General features: G+C 36.1%; 1 long non-coding RNA gene across 2 annotated transcripts in view; it reads left to right on the top strand.

Moving 5' to 3' along the window:
• Nucleotides 1-16,997, top strand: part of LOC129526630 (uncharacterized) — a 51,823-nt gene extending 34,826 nt beyond the window's left edge. For both annotated transcript variants that reach the window (XR_008671312.1, XR_008671311.1), the window contains exon 5: nucleotides 16,710-16,997. This is a non-coding gene — a long non-coding RNA (uncharacterized lncRNA). The remainder of the gene's footprint in view (nucleotides 1-16,709) is intronic.
• Nucleotides 16,998-17,212: the final 215 nt, after the last annotated feature.

Here is a 17,212-nt window from a genome sequence, read left to right as displayed (position 1 = left end):
GAGCTATATTTAAACACATCGTATCCTGAATTCTAATTTTTTTGTGTGAGATTGCAGGTTTAATAAAATCATACAGCATGGTCAGATGCAAAAGTCTCAAAGTTGTTTCTAATTGTGCAGTTCATGTTAGCAGCTTTTAATACTTTTACTTTTTTAACATCACTGCGCTAAACTTACATGGGAAAAAGAAAATAAGAAAAAAAACAGACAAGAGATCTAATACTTGAAAAATATTTAGTATATAGCAAATATTTCAAACACACCAAAGCACTTTGTATTAGTTCTTTTTCATGCTGCTAATAAAGACATACCTGAGAATGGGTAATTCATAAATGATAGAGTTTTAACTGACTCACAGTTCTACATGGCTGACGAGGCCTCATAATCATGATGGAAGGCAAAGGAGAAGCAAAGGCACTTCTTACATGGTGGCAGGCAAGAGAGCTTGTGCCCGGGAACTGCCATATATAAAACCATCAGATCTCATGAGACTTATTCACTACCACAAGAACAGTATGAGGGAAGCCACCTGCATGATTCAGTTATCTCCACCTGGCCCTGTCCTTGGCACATAGAGATTATTATAATTCAAGGTAAGGATTGGGTGAAGACACAGCCAAACCACGTCATACTTAAACCCCAGAACTCCACGTAGCATGAGAAAAGGTGGGAGGTATGGATTCTAAGAATTATAGATTTCTCTTCTGTAGGGCTACTATGTTGAGCATAATAAGTGATTCTTTCAGAAAAAAATAAAAGATAATATTCAAACAAAAAAATTATTGAACTATAGAGGATAAAACAGACCACTAGAGACCATTTATCTCTCATGTTGCAGAAGTTACCTTACACACAAGGCAGAGTGCCTAGCTACTTCATGGAAGAGCTACAGATAGAAGCCATGCTTACAGAATTTTTCTTTAACTCTCTTTTAATGGTTTAAACTGTCCTTCTTGATAGTCATAAACTGAGTGAGGGATGAAGATACCTGCACATTGAAATAAACATTTTTTTTTCCATTTCAATGATAAATTTTAAAAGAAAAAAAAAGGCAGGGGAGAAAAAAAAGTTGGCATTAGGGTCCTGACAATTTTCAATTTTTACCTGGCAATGAGGTTGATTTAACCTTGTGCGTGTGGTGCACAGGTTTGCTACACCCATCCTACGTCTTAGTGCTCCAAGTGAAGCCTTCCATTACACACTAAAAAAATTGATGAGTGTGAAATAAATGGACCCAAACTGTGGCTGCATACCAGTGTTACAAAGGAAGCAAGCCTGTCTGAGCAACAAAACCAGAAATTGGCCCAGGGCAGAAAGCAGGGAAGAGCACCCAGTCAAGTGCTAATCAGGTCACCTTCCCCGGCAGGCTCCCACAGATCATCTGTTAAAGGCTACTGTCACGTGCAAACGCATGTTTATCTGATCACTGAGACAGTGCTGAGGTTTGGCTTACTGCCTCTTGCAGATCTCAGAAGAGTTAGCCTCACTGAAATCTCTGGGTGAGTTTTCAATTGCACATTTTATGTTCTTTGCTAGTTCTGACATTTCCAAATATTTCTCACCAACTTGTGGCTAAATGCAGGCCATCATGACATGCCCCAGAGGTGCCTAGCTAAGGCATGAATCACATAATGTCTATATTCACATTCTACAAAGTCCTCAGGGGTTGATGTAGTTGTGCATGTGAATTAATGTCCTTATAAAACCTAGCTCAGTATATTATTATTCAAACTTGATATCCAGTCTGTTAATGATTATTGGTCTGCAAGGCAATAAAGAATGTGCTGCTTTATAGATGGAGGCCTTAACACTGCAATGGTGTGTCTTAAATTGTTACCTTTTAACTTAGGATCAAGTTCTTATGGAAATTGAGGGAGCTCTATTGTGTTTTAATCATTAATTGAGCAAACAAATATTTATTGACTACATACAATATGATGGTCACTACACCAAGTTCTGGAATATGACTTTCAATGAGCTCTATTGTGTTTCAATCATTAATTCAGAAAATATTTATTGGCTACAGACAATATGAGGGTCACTATACCAAGTTCTGTGATATGACTTTCAACAAGGCAGATGTGTTGTCATCTACAAGTAGGTCAGAGTTTAATGAAGTAGTGGAAATATCACTAGATTGGCTGTCATAAGACTCGGATTGTACTTTTAAGTACTTCACAAACAGCATGGCACAGATCACTGCTTCTCCATTCATTAAGAGGAAGTAACTACCTGAAGATAAAGAGATGAGCCTCATTTCTCCCAAGAAAAACAAACAAGAATTGGGCCTTTGTATAAATTTCCATTTTTCTTTTTACTACCTGCATAACCTTGAACATATTACCTCACCCTAATTTTTTTAATCAGGAAAATGTGAATGATGATAATAGTCCTTATTTGGTTGGATTATTGAGGATATTAGATGCTCTAGATATATCACCTAGACTATTGTGCTTGGCATACAGTGTTCGGTAAGTGTTTGCTTTTATTATTCTGAAACTAAAGTAGTTGTTACATCTCTAGCAATTTAATTCAGCACACATTAACTGAAGCCCCACAATGCTTGTGGCATGTATGAAATAAGACTCACTTCCTTTTCTCATTAGGATATTCACTATCTGGGGTGAAGGGCAGTACTTCTAGCCAAATAATTAAATCAGCATTATATTGTGCTTTCAGAAACAGAGTTATATGCAAAGTTATGTTTGTGCAAAGATGTGTAAAAAATCAAGTTTACCTAGATAAGCAATTATACAAACATTATGAAAGATGCAATCACTAAAACTCTAACAGATGAATAATTCATCAGAGAAGAATCTAAGATACATTCCAAGCCATCTCCATTATACTTTTTCTCTCACACTCTCCCACACATACAAACATGTGCACACGCATACAGTAACACTATAAACATTAGATAACATTCAGAATTTATGTCTTAACTCTACCCTCTTTCCATTAATTTCTCCTTGCCAGGGAATATAGATTACAGGGAAACACATGGTTATAATCAGACTTAGGTTTGATTTCTGGATCCTTTTATATAAGTCTACTATCCCCCAATCCTAATTAATCTAGAGAATCTGTGTGCCCACCTGCTCAGTAGGTATAAGTAATCATGCAACATACTTCTACAAATTTCTGTGCATTGAGCAGTCTAGATGAAATGAAAGTAATTTTCCAAGATTGTCTTTCAGCAGATCCAGATTTCATGCTTATCTGATTTCTCACCTATATATGTTTGGAAAGATACATAACTCATCTGCAAGCTGGAAAATGAGAGAAGCCAGTAGCATGGTGCAACCCATCAGTCTCCAAGCAGTAGGATACAATATTGAATAATATCTTCATTGCTGCATTGTTTGTAGAATTTGAGACCATTTGACAATATAATAAATATTCACTGAGTGCCTACAAGCACTAGACATCAAGAAAGCATCAATGCACAGGACTCTTAAAATCTCTGCCACTTTTGAGCTGACATTCCAATTGTAATGGATATAAAGTGAAATCTCATACTGGTAAGCCTGAGATAAATATTAGCTTCTATCACCTTCAGCCTTATTATTGTAATTATTTCAAGATAACCCCTGATGTTCTCTGTAACAATATTTCACCTTTATAAAAATACTAGGTAACTGAGTGTTGAAAAGACAGTGTGCTTCATGTGTACAAAATGCAAAGAGAAAGGGCAAGAATGTAGAAAGGAAGAAAACTATAAAGAGATGTAATCAAGTCAAAATTAATTCAGTGAATTAAATTGCAATTGGCAATGCATTTCCTCCTTCTGGTAAACCAAATATTTCAGAAAAGATTATTTATGAATTATTTTTGAGACTTTTCTTTCACTTTGTGTGATGGTTAATATTAGGTGTCAACTTGACTGGATTAAGGGAGGCCTAGATGAGGCTGGTGAAGCATTGTTTCTGGACCTGTCCATGAAGGTATTTCCAGAGGAGACTGGCGTGTGAGTCAGTGGACTGGAGGAGAAAGACCCACCCTCAGTAGGTGGGAAGACCCTCCTCTCCTGTAGCCACAAGGTTGAAATTGTTGAAAATAAAACACAAGCCCTCATCATGGCATTGGCTGACTTACAACAAAAGGTGAACTCTCAGCATTGTAGGGTGTTTACTGTTAAAGTGAGGACACTAATTAGAAAAGTACCATTCAATAAACTGAGGGTCTGGCTAGAACAGGGCTTGGGGAAGTAGGGTGGATATTCAACTTGCTTTGTTCCTTCTCTTTCTCCCTTTTAGACTGGATTGCCTTTTGTTCCTCCTGTCCTTAGACATCAGGCCCCAGATTACTCAGCTTGTGGACTCTGGGACTTGCACCAGTGGCCTTCCAGGAGCTCTCAAACCTTTAGCCTCAGACTAGGGGCTGCATTGTCAATTCCCTGGTGTTGAGGCTTTTGGACTTGGACTGAGCCATGCTACAAGCATCTTTCATTTTCCAGCTTGCAAATGGTATATCATGGTACTTCACCTTTCTGATTGTGTGAGCCAACTCCCCCCAACAATTCTCTTTTATATAGATCTATTGTTTCTTTCCCTTTGGAGAACCCTGACTAATAGAGATTTTGGTACCAGAAGTTGTTCTAAAGGAACGGAATTTTAAAGATGAATTTTAGTCGGTTTTGAGGTTTCTACAATTGGCTTTCTAATCTCATTAGACCTTCAAATGCTAAGGACTCTACTTCAAATATTTGTGGAAAACCAAGAAATGTTGGTTGATTGCTCCTGACATCACTAAACAAATAGATGGAATTAAAGGACAAGCTCAGGGATTTGGACTCTCAGCTGCAGATGCACATAAATAGCCTAAAAGCTTCTAAGTATTCTCTGAAGGAGAATCTTCTCTCCTGTAGCCACAAGGTTGATTGTTGAAAATCAAACACAAGCCCCCATCATGTCATTAGCTGACTTACAACAAAAGGTGAACTCTCAGCCTCGTAGTGTGACTACTGTTAAAATGAGGACATTGATTGGAAAAGAACAGGATACTGTACATTGGAATAAGGATGTATGGGAGGACTCCGATGAAGCTTGGGGACAATGAGCTTCTAAATTCTGATGAGCCTTTTTTGCCAGGGGAAGTGGCCTCCCTACTCCCAGTGGCAGTGGCAACAGCCCTCACAGTGGTATTCATCTTTCTGCCTCTGTCTGGAGGAATTAACCATGCATTGCCTGAAGAAACAATAATGGCATCTGCTGAGGCAGTTGACAAATAAGACAATGCTGGTTCTCCTGGGAACCCACCCCCACCATGCCTCTTTTCTTCTAGAACAATGACTGGACTCAAGTCCCAGAGGCCCCTAAAGGTGAGGTGCAATGAGGAAGTGTGCTATACTCCAAAGAACTAGCTGAGTGTTCTATTTTGTATACAAGCAGAAAACTGGGGAAACCTGTATGGGAAGGGATATTAAGGTTGCAGGATAATAGAAGAAGGAAATAAAGCTGGATCAGGTTGAATTTATTAACATCGGCTCACTAAGCAGGGATTTAATGTTGCAGCTTGGGGAGTTAATAAAAGTTCTAATTATTTGTTTGGTTGGCTGAAATATGGATTACCATGAGAGCTAGAAATGCCTTCTCTTCCTTGGTTTAATATAAAGGAAGAGATTCAAAGGCTTAGGGAGTTAGAATGCTAAAGTGGATTTTTCACATAAAACCTACTCACCCACACTGGGAAGGTCCAGAAGATACACCTTTCATTAATACTCTGAGAAACAGATTTGTGAAGAGAGAACCAGCATCCTTGAAGACATCTGAGATTTCTCTTCTATGTATTCCAGACCATACAGTGAGAACCACAGTTACTTAATTTTAAAACCTAAATGCAATGGGAGTAACTGGATCCCAAGGTGGCAGGGGCCAAATGGCAGCATTCAGTTGCCAAAGGCAAGATGGACATGGTTACAGCAAGAGACAGCAGAGGCAAAACAACAATCAGAATAGTCTAACCCATGTAGACCTAAAACATTGTCTAATTAATCATGGTGCTCCTTGAAGCAAAATAAATGGAAAGCCTGTTACATTCTTACCTGATCTGTATATGCAGAAAACGTCTAGATCAAGTGAACACAAGTCTAACTTGAAACATTAAAATAGAGAATCATAGACCCTCAATCAATTTCCAGACTTGAGCCAGTTTATAGACCCAGAACCCCTTGAATGAAGGGGAGGCTGAGTCCCCTTGAGGAAAGACCCCAGTATACTGCCAACAATTTAAACTGTCAATCTTTTACATCCTTCCCCAAAGGAAACTCTGACCTTTTACTTAGATAAATATATACTGGGGAAAGGAAAATAATCAGAACTTTTTGGGACTGCTGGACACTGACTCTGAACTGACATTGATTTCAGGACCTGAAACATCATTGTGGCCCTCCATTTAAAATAGGGGGTTACGAGGGTCAGGTGATTAATGGAGTTTAAGCTCAGGTTCGATTTACATGGGTTCCCAAACCCATCTTCTGGTTATTTCCCCAGGTCCAGATGCATAATTTGAATAGACCTATTCAGCAGCTGGCAGAATCTCCACCTTGGTTCCCTGATCTGTAGGGTGAGGACTATTATGGTGAGAAAGGCCAGATGAAAGCCATTAGAACTGCCTCCACCAAGAGTAGTGTTTCTATACATCAATAATGATGACATAGCTGAAAAAGAAAGAAAGCAATCCAATTTACTATAGCTACAAAAAATAATACCTAGGAATAAATTTAATCAAGGAGGTGAAACAGCTCTACAATGAAAACTACTCAACATTGATAAAAGAAATTGAAGAGTACACCAAAAAATAAAAAGACATCTCATGTTTATGGATTAAAATAATTAATATTCTTAAAATGACCATATTACCCAAACTGATCTACAGATTCAATGCAATTCTTAACAAAATACCAAAGGTGTTCTTCGCAGAAATAAAACAAAATCCTAGATAACAATTTGTATGCAGCCACAAATGCCTCTGAATAGCCAAAATATTTCTGAGCAAAAACAAAACAATGCTGGAGGCATCATACCACTTGGCTCCAAAATATATTACAAGGCTATAACAACCAAAACAGCATGGTGCTGGTACAAAGAGAGAAAATAGACCAATGGAATAGAATGGCAAACCCTGGAAATAAATCCATGTATTTAAGGCAATTGATTTTAACACAGGTGCCAAGAACATATACTGTGGAAAGGACAACCTCTTCAATAAACGATGAGCTGTGAAAATTGAATTTTCATATGCATAAGAATGAAACTAGACATCTATTTCTCTACATGTACAAATGTCAACTCAAAATGAATTAAAGACTTACATATAAGACCTCAAACTATAGAACTAATAAAAGACAACATAGGAAAAATATTTCAGAATTTTGTTCTGGGCAAAAATTTTATGGATAAGACTTCAAAAGCATAGGCAACAAAAGCAAAGATAGATAAATGCAGTCTTATCAAACTATAAAGCTCCTGCACAACAAAGGAAACAAGAGAGTGAAGAGACCCCTATAGAATGGGAGAAAATGTTTGCAAATTATTCATCTGACAATAGATTAATATCCAGACTATGTAAAAAACTCAAATAAGTCAACAGCAAAAAGAAACCTCACAAATAATTCCGTTAAAAATGGGCAAAGTATCTGAATAGACATTTCTCAAAAGAAGACATATAAATGGCCAACAATTATATGGAAAAATGCTTAACATCACTAATCATCAGGGAAATGCAAATCAAAACCACAATGAGATGGCTAACTTTGTTGGAATGACTCTTATCAAAAAAATGAAAAATAACAAATGTTGGCAAGGATGTGGAGAAAAGGGAACTCTTATACGCTGTTGGTGGGAATGTCAGTCAGTACAGACGTTATGGGAAACAGTATCGGAGTTTTCAAAAAACTACAAATAGAAATACTATACGATCCAGTAATCCTACTACTGGCTATTTATCTAAAGGAAAGAAAATCAGTATATCAAAGAGATATCTGTGCTCCCATGTTTATTGAAACACTCTTTACAATAGTCATGATATGGAGTCAACTTAAGTCTTTATCAGCAGATGAATGGATAAAGAAAATGTTCATATATACACAGTGGAATACTATTCAGCCTTGAGAGAATAAAATCCTGTCATTTATGGAAACATGGATGAACCTGGAGTACATTATGTTAAGTGAAGTGAGTCAGACACAGAAATACAAATATCACATGTTCTCACTCCTATGTGAGAGATAACAAGTTTAGCTTCTAAAAATAAAGAGTAGAATTGTGGCTCTTCAAGGCTGAGAAGGGTAGTGGGGAGGGAAGGATAAGGAGAGGCTGTTTAATGGATACATAATTATAGCTAGAAGGAGAAGTCTAAGGTTTTATAGCATTATAAGGTAATTATAGTTAATAAAAATTTATTGTATATTTTCAGATAGCTAGAAGAAAGGATTTAGAATGTTCTCTACACAAAGAAATAATTAATGTTTCAGGAGATGGATATGCTAATTATTCAGATTTGCTCATGGGATTATATACACGTATCAAAATGACTGTAATTATTTTGTATTGCATATGTGCAATTATTTTGTATCACTGAAACATTTTTTAAAACTACACAGTAAATAAAATAAATTATCCTCTAAAATGTAATAGATGTGTGTGTGTGTGTATAAGGAAATATTCATGAAGCATTCGTTATATATCAGATTCTATTCTTGACCCTGTAGATTTTGCATACTTGGGTGTTAGTATACATCCTAGGGTCATCACATTGCCTATGTCAGTGCATGCAGAGTTCATCGTAAATTTTTATTAAGTTCTTGCCAGTTTTTACATTTCCTGTCTTCTGTTTTTCTCTTCAGGTACATGGAACAGAGGCTGTTAGGAAATTTGCCTTGCAACTAAAATTTAAGCAAAGAAACAACTTGTCATCTACCTGTTTACCTCTAACAGAAGCTCATACACATATGCATGGGCTTGGAGAAAATGATATTCACTTAAAAACAATATAATCATGACATGTACAGAGCCATATAGCTCCAAAACCTTTCAAGTGCTATGTCCATTTGTGAGGACATATTTATCAGTCTAGTACTACCTTGTAACAGTACAAAAGTACATTCACATTATTTTTCTAAAGGAGCTTAGTTCCTAGAGGGAAAAATACACTCTTCTCAAAGTTTTATAATAATAATTAACATACCCTACGTGATGTTTGTGAGACTCAAATAAGGAAAACAATGGAATATGCTATGTAAGAGCAACATATTATTGTCAAAGTTTTATTTCTTTCTCTCTATCTCTCTTTCAAACAAATCATAATCTGCTTTGGTTTTTAAAAGCAGTTTAGTTGTAGAATACTCTGTTCACATAATTTATTTATTCACATTAATCACGTAATTTATAAATCATAAAATATAATGATAGTGGTAATAATATAAACAATGATCTAAAAGTATGTTAAAAGTTATAATCTTCACGTCGCACTCTTACGAAGTAGGTTAATAGACAATACATGGCTTGCCTAATTGCACATAGAAATGACTGCTTGGGCCAAGGATTCAAATCTGGGGCATGCAGGCAGAAGTCCTGTTCTCTTGATGTTCATTCTATGCTCTTTAAATAAACCCCATTTTAGTCACATTAATCATATAAATAAATATTTGATTGTTAACCTATTATCATTCAGAGGAACGAGCTTTCATATTTGACTATATGATTTACAATTACCTGGGACCAATTTATGGCTTTTCACTCAAAACAGGTGATAATGTAAGCTGTTCGTGCAAAAGGAATTAGAATTGTTGGAGGATTAGTGCTTCTTCTAGCCCTTCTGGCCACCAATCCAAGCACAGTTATGAGTAAACACATTTTAAAAAATGATGAGGCGAGAACTCTTTTGGCATATCATTTCCCTTAATTAGTCTGCCAACAAGCATAAATGCCTGCTCTCAAAGCCTGAGTAGCAGTGAACCCACAGTAGCACAGACTTCTAATGCAAGATTTGACCTTGCCCTTATTGCTCAACATTCTATAGGTGATGACAATGAGTTGAGTCCTTTGATGACATAGACTGTTTACTTAAAGTCCTTCCATTGGAGGCTTAACAACGTAATACAGAGTCGAATAAAGTGGTTTGCAGCCCTGTTGTCAAAAAAAATAAAATACACTGTCCACAGTGTCCTGGAAAACTGTTAACACATTGTTAGTAGTTTCCAAGCAAGGATATCGTTAAACATATTTCATGTTAATGTAGTCTAGCTCAGTGGCAATTTTCTCCTAGTAAAGAAATATGAGGTTCTTAAAAGGTTTAAGCAAATAATACAGAGTGGGCTTGAAACACTCACAAGTCATGAATTGAACTTTCACTCCTTGTAGTTTAATAACCAAATAATACATTTTATAACTAATTACAGAGAATTTTTTATGTGTTGACTTCCAGTGGGTCACATTTTTTATAGACATATAATATTAAGAAATAAAGTAAGAGGTATCACTATTTTATGTACATTTAGCTGGAATTTTTTAAGCAAAATTAAGAGGTGGAATGTGATTGCTTGTTCACTCTACAGTGAGTTGTTAATCAGCAGAAGTTAATAAGATTCAATTAAGAATTAAATGCTTATGAGAAATTTAATAGTGTGTTCCTACCAAAAATAAAAATAAAATAAAAGAATTTCTCTGTAACAGTAGTATAGAGGTAAATAGCTATCAGGTCTCAGGCATGATGGAATAAACTAACCCAGTACCAGAGTTAAGATGAAATTTCCTTGGTGTGGCTATTTTTCTCAATTAGGGGCATCATGGCGAGTTTACTCCTGTCTTCTAACACATCCATCATTCGATGCAGGAGGAAGCAGGAGGCTCGACTAGATGGACCATTGACCGGTTCTGGTATATAAATTCCTGTTTGGAGGCCATGGAACTCTCCAAATTCTAATATCCAACAGGATTTTTGTCTTGGCTCTGGAGACTAAATCATCTCTTTGACCAAAGGAGATAGATTTATGCAGCTGAAAAGCAATGCACCCTCTGGAGCAGAGGAGAGAAATTCTATACCACCCAGAGGAATGTGTCCTCATTTTATCTATTAGTGATTTTAAATCCACTGTATTATTTTTCCCCCAGAGAGTTTGTTGGTGTTGTTAGTTTGGCTCATATCACATCTTTTGGATTTGAGGGGTTGAATGTATAAAAATTGAGTATTTGGCCCAACTTCTGAAGCTTTAGAGAGAATAAATCCCTTCCAATATGAGTGTTAAATGAGCCACAGCACTGATTTATTGTCTGCTAAACACTGGAGAATGTGGAGTATTTGTTAGGGAAACGAGGCAATGAGGGAAAACTGAAATGTTGACATGAAGGTTTTCATATTAAACTCTAGCATTTTCCATCAAGCAGCCATGCATTTTCTGGTGATTAAAACTGAAAATTAGAAGTAGGAATTTGCATCCCTATTCACTACAAATAAATTAACTCTACTGTATAACTGGTACATCCTTGAGAACACTGTTAGAAGGAAAAATAGCACAATGGTAAGACAAGGTACACACACACAAGTGAGTATTTAAGAAGACAGGCAGTAAATGTTTCATTGGATTGTTTTTCTATGAAATCAAGAATAAATTATCAAGGGTCAAAGGATCTTAACAATTACCTTTCCCAGACTTCTTATTTGGAATTTGAGTTCCTTTGCAATATTCACTCATTTAACATTCACTCTGCCTTGCTCTGACTTATGTTTGAGAATAGCTAATGGCCAGGTGCGGTGGCTCATGCCTGTAATCTTAACACTTTAGGAGGCTGAGGTGGGAGGATCACTTGCAACAAGAATAGCCAACTATATTGAACACATTTTTCTGTAAGGAAATATGTACATGCACAAGTATCTCATTTCTTGAGGAGACATCTCTGTTGTGATAAAATTATTATTTATATTAAAGCAAAGTTAACATCCTTCTTACTGTTTACAGTGCACCAAGCATTGCCAATTTTCTGGGCATTTAATCAAATAAACAAACAAAACAACCCTTTAGGATAAGAAAGACAAACTTCTTCCTCTGCTATGGATTTGCAGTGTCTGTGTGGCACTTTTGACTAACAGAGCAAACCTTGTGTTTGTGGGCAAAAGAGAAATGTTTATAGGTTTCAGCTATATCACAAACCTAGGTGATATAAATGCACAAACAAGAACGCATTTGAAGTGGAGAGACAATCAATAGACAACTGGCATAAATGGAAAACTAGAGGCAGAAAAATCAGATTGAAAAAAGCATTGCAATGCTGTAAGAAAGAGTTCATTCAAGCCAAGTCAAGGACAGAGGAAGTATATAAAGGGGTGAAGAATGCAAGAGACATCTCAATGATGAAATAAATAAACTGATGTAGGCTTTACTCTATAAGAACCATGTGATATATTAAAAAGCGTGTGAGCTTTGGAATGACTGAAGTAAAATTAATTCTTATTTGAATCTGAGGTCTATTATTTGCTTTCTGTGTAAATTTAAAAAAATGAAAAAGAAAAAACTACTAAATTTTGTCTCAATCTCAGATTCTTTCTCATATAAGGTTGTAAATAATATGGGATCTCTCAATATTGAGATGCCTAGCACAGAACTTAATACATAATGGCTGCTACATGAATAACACACATCATTGTTAACTATTCTAGTAGAAAACTTTGGTTTTCTCTTTTAGACTTTATTTGTGGTAAAGAACACTGATATCTTGTTTACTCCTTACCCTTCCCTATTACCCTGCTAAAAATCCACCTTTCCTGTCCCCTCCTGCCATCTTGCACATACATACTGTACCCATTAATCGTTAAGGATTAGAATTATGAGTCAGGATCAATATAAATCAAATATTAATTTCTACAGAAATGTTTATTAGTACAGTCTTATTCTATTACACATACAGCTAATAGAAATAATGTCTGTGCAATAATTTTTGACTTAATATGAAAGCTAATTATTAAAATTATGTTTCCAAGATAATTTTTTACGACCTATCACAGACAGGTTGCAACTAAAAGGCACATTATATCATTACTCCTGGTTCAATACTTCATAAAACAACATTAGTTCTTTGCAGAGAGTAAGTACTTTCTGCAGAAAAAAATGGTTGAAATTTATATTTTAAGATGTCTCATGGTCTATGTTCTTTCCCTGCTGGGTGACACTCAATGAATACTCCACCTTCTGAATGACCATACCTTTATGGTAGAAGCTGGGTAGAAGGATGACAAATACCTTAACTGCACGTCTTATGTTCAGGGAATTCCTTGGGAATTCCATCAAAATAGTTCTGCCTCAAAAATGGCTAAGGGCAAATCCTGTGATAAAATTAGTGTTCTCTTTTGGCTTTTTGCCACAATTTACGTTCACTCATTCAAGAAATTTTCTGAGCTTCAAAAACATATTTGTATCAAATTGGAACAGTCATTATAATATAAAATTAGCCACTTTCAAGCCCTGGTGTTCATCTTTCACAATCCAGGCAAATTTAAACCTTTTCTTATGTATTTCTTGATTCAGTAGAAATAAATTCTTCCCTTCTTTGTCCTCCTTTGGAAATAATTGATGTCTGTCTTATTTTGCTTATTATATTCAGCCTTTCACTGCAACTGGGGATATTCATCTCTCAATACCAGATTACACACTCTTAAGGCTTTTGTGCCACTCAGTTTCCCATATAGCTTGGCATTATATCTTGTAAGCATAGGGGCTCAATAAATGTGTGGTGAATTGAATTGATCTGAGACAAATCACATTCCAGAGCAATGTGCATGGATCTTCAAAGGAGAAATTACACAGAAGAAAGATAATTTAAGCAAATCATTCTTTCAAAAGCCTTAACCTTGACCATAGCTAGTCCCTTTTTGATGGTTAATTTTATGTGTCATCTTGCCTGGGCACAGGTGCCTAGATATTTCATTAAACATTATTCTGGTTGTATCCGTGAGGATGTGTCTGGATGAGATGAACCTTTGAATACAGATTGAGTTAAGCAGTTTGCCCTCCCCAATGTGGGTGGACTTCATCCAATCCCTTGAAGGCCTGACTAGAGCAAAAGGTGGAGTAAGGGAGAATCCACTCTCTGACTGACTGTGTTTGAGCTTGGACATGAGTGTTCTGCCTTGGAGCTCAGACTGGAATTTACTTAGATCATTAGCTTTTCTGGTTCTCAGGTCTTTGAACTCAGACTAGAAATATACCATTGGCTCTCCTGGGTCTCAAGTTGCCAATTGCAGATTGCGGATTTTGGGACTTCTCAGCCTTTGTAACAACGTAAACCAATACCATATGCATATAAGCCATATATATGCATATATGCTCCTAATTTGTTGTTTCTCTGGAGAACTAATACACCCTCATAATAAGTTTATCAATCCAAGAAAGAGAGAAAATTGTGCTTAAAATGCACGTGCTACATTGGCCTATGTTCTCTTGTCTCCATTGTCACCCTAAAGTGTTGACAGTGAGAACAAAGAGTCAATCATGATGCTTAAATCATATATTATCTATATCTGGGCATTCAACTGACATAAGTAACACATTTTTTGCATGACCTTCAATGATATCCCTTGTCTCGTCACATTAAGAATAAATAAGCACTCAACACTCTGGGTGCCCCACTTCCCCCTTACTGTCTTTCAGCTACAGCTAACATAACCCCGAGGGACAGTGATCACCCTAAACAGAAATTCATTGCAACTTATAAGTTGGGGGTCTGAAATATTTTACCTGGAAAAATCTATCATACAATACCTTCAGACTACTTGTTTTTATGTCTCTTTAAAAAGTACAAATAACTTCAAACGTAATCACTAACAATGAGATAGCAACATAAAAAGTAAATACCCTCCCCTCAACCTCACGCCCATGGAATTAACAAGATCAACCAGGAAATTATTTAATTAACTAAGGTGAAAGAATAAAAGTGGCATTTTGGTTTCATGGTACAAACGATGCCACAACAAAACCCAGGTAAATCAATAAATAATCATACACATCAATTGTGTAGAGAACATACACTGCAAATCACTTAATAAGATAGTTTTAATCATCAGGAATGGCCACCTTCATTTTATCTTACATTTTATTTAAATTCATTATATTTTGAAAAATTTTGCATCCTGTATGAGAAACTAGCTTCAAAAATACAATTAAACTTTCCAAATGCCTCAGCGAGTATGTCCTTTTCCTATCCTCCCACCATAAAATTAGAAAGGAAGCTGATGGCTATTTAGCTGAGCGGATCCCTGTGGGTGACTGGAAAGTTGCTGGGGAGGAACAGAGGAGACATTACCTCTATCAGGAAGGTCACCGTTATTTCGAAGGGAATGGGTTTTTGCCTCAGTGCCTATAATACTAATGTGTAGATCCAGGTGCTATACATTGACTTAGCATTTCAGGAAAGTACAGGCCATGCCAGTGAGATACATTGACATAGAATGCCAGGAGACACCTATTCAGATTTATCAATATTTACTCTAATACTCTCTAAAGTCAAGCTACTTAAACATTGAAGTCACATATATCCATGTAACTAAAGATAAAGACTTTCTGTAAAGCACTAAAGGACCATATCTAGGTCTTTATTTTCTCTTGCCAAAACCATAAAGTTTGTGTAAAGATCAATTGAAAGAATATAGGGCAAAGTGTCATAAAAAGATTGGAATTATTATAATCATAAATTATTCCTCTGATGGCTGTTGCTGTGGTATAGTTTGCTCTATACAGCACTATAATGAAGCAGGATTCTGTTACTGTCAAGTTTTTTGATCAATAAAAATAACGAACTAAAGTAATTCACATTATCATTACATGGAGCTCTTCCAAGGCCCAAACATAGTTTATTTCACTGTGAATGCAGACTTGGATATTTTTCAATGTTAGAATAACCAGTTAATTTTCCAAAGTATGTATTTATTTTTAAATGAAAGAAAGAGGGCTTTTGCCTTGGGACCAATGATACTAATGTGTAGATACAAATTCTAACTCTATGAGTTAGTTTTCACTCTTTGACCCATGTTCAATAACAAAAATATACTCAAGACACCTGTTGCAAAGATGCAAATTATGTTGATTAATAAAATTATCACAAATATTAAGCTACATTTATAACTTGCTTTGTATAATTTATTTCTCTTTATTTTGCTTCTTTTGGCTAAACAAATACCAGTCCCCTATAGATGTTTAGATTTGATTGACAAATTCAACGAGTGATACTGATGTATATGTTTGCTTACAATATGTATCGGAAAAATATAAACAACGAGAGTGAGAAAAAATAGTTCCAAGTTTAATATAAAAAGGGCTTTCTTTCAAAGTTGATTATTCCATTCTTCTTTTCTTTGGAGTAATTTCCAGTCATTGTTGGGTGGGGTGATTGAGAAGAATTGATTATTTAAATAGGACTGCATCTTTGGAGGTTGCACTTAGGGCAAAATGAATATTGGATATCCTGGTAATGGAAGCTCTCCCTAAGGGTATTTGAGTTTTCTTTCAGAGTAGGTTAAGTGCCATGATTAATACTCTGAGTAACTATCATCTGCTATGTTATCAAAAGACATGAACAACTTGACATAGAAAGATGATAATTCACATTTGCCACAAACTAAATGCAGTTTTAGCCCTTTTCCAAGGCTAGGGTACATCAAATGCTGCTTGAAGTTTGACTCAATAGGCAAATTGTCCCTTTCTTCTTTTCCTCCCTGCTCAGATTGTTATCTGGGAGAGAATCATTTGCAGGAAAAGAATAACTTATCAGAAAGGAGAAACTGCACAGAAGATCCAAAGGCTCAACTGTTCCCATGTGTACTGGGCTTCTGACTCATTCTGGTTCTCAGGAAAGAGAGGCAAATCTCTGTTTCACAGCAATTTTCAGAGGGATCTGGGGGCTCTCGGGCTGCTATGAGCCAGTGGCTGCTGTGTGCATGCAGGAGGAGGTCATCTTGCAGAGGAGTAGAGATGTTAGCTTTGCAGGGAAATAAAGAAAGATAAAGAAGGAGCTAGTCTGCCTTGTGTATGTCATTTATCTCTTCCTTAGATTGGCAAACAATTTTCTTTCAAGTAAAGGGAAATAATACATTTCAACATTGTCAAACATATTTATCAACATATTTATATGCAATCTGAGTCGTTCATAATGATTTTCCTTTCTCCAGGCATTGGCAAACATAGATAATCAATGTTACCCAGTGACTACAAATAGTTTTCTCAAAA

Source organism: Gorilla gorilla, chromosome 15, assembly GCF_029281585.2.
Source record: "Gorilla gorilla gorilla isolate KB3781 chromosome 15, NHGRI_mGorGor1-v2.1_pri, whole genome shotgun sequence".
Classification (NCBI taxonomy): domain Eukaryota; kingdom Metazoa; phylum Chordata; class Mammalia; order Primates; family Hominidae; genus Gorilla; species Gorilla gorilla.
Note: the sequence above shows the minus strand (reverse complement) of the source record. Positions and strands in the feature narration are given on the sequence as shown.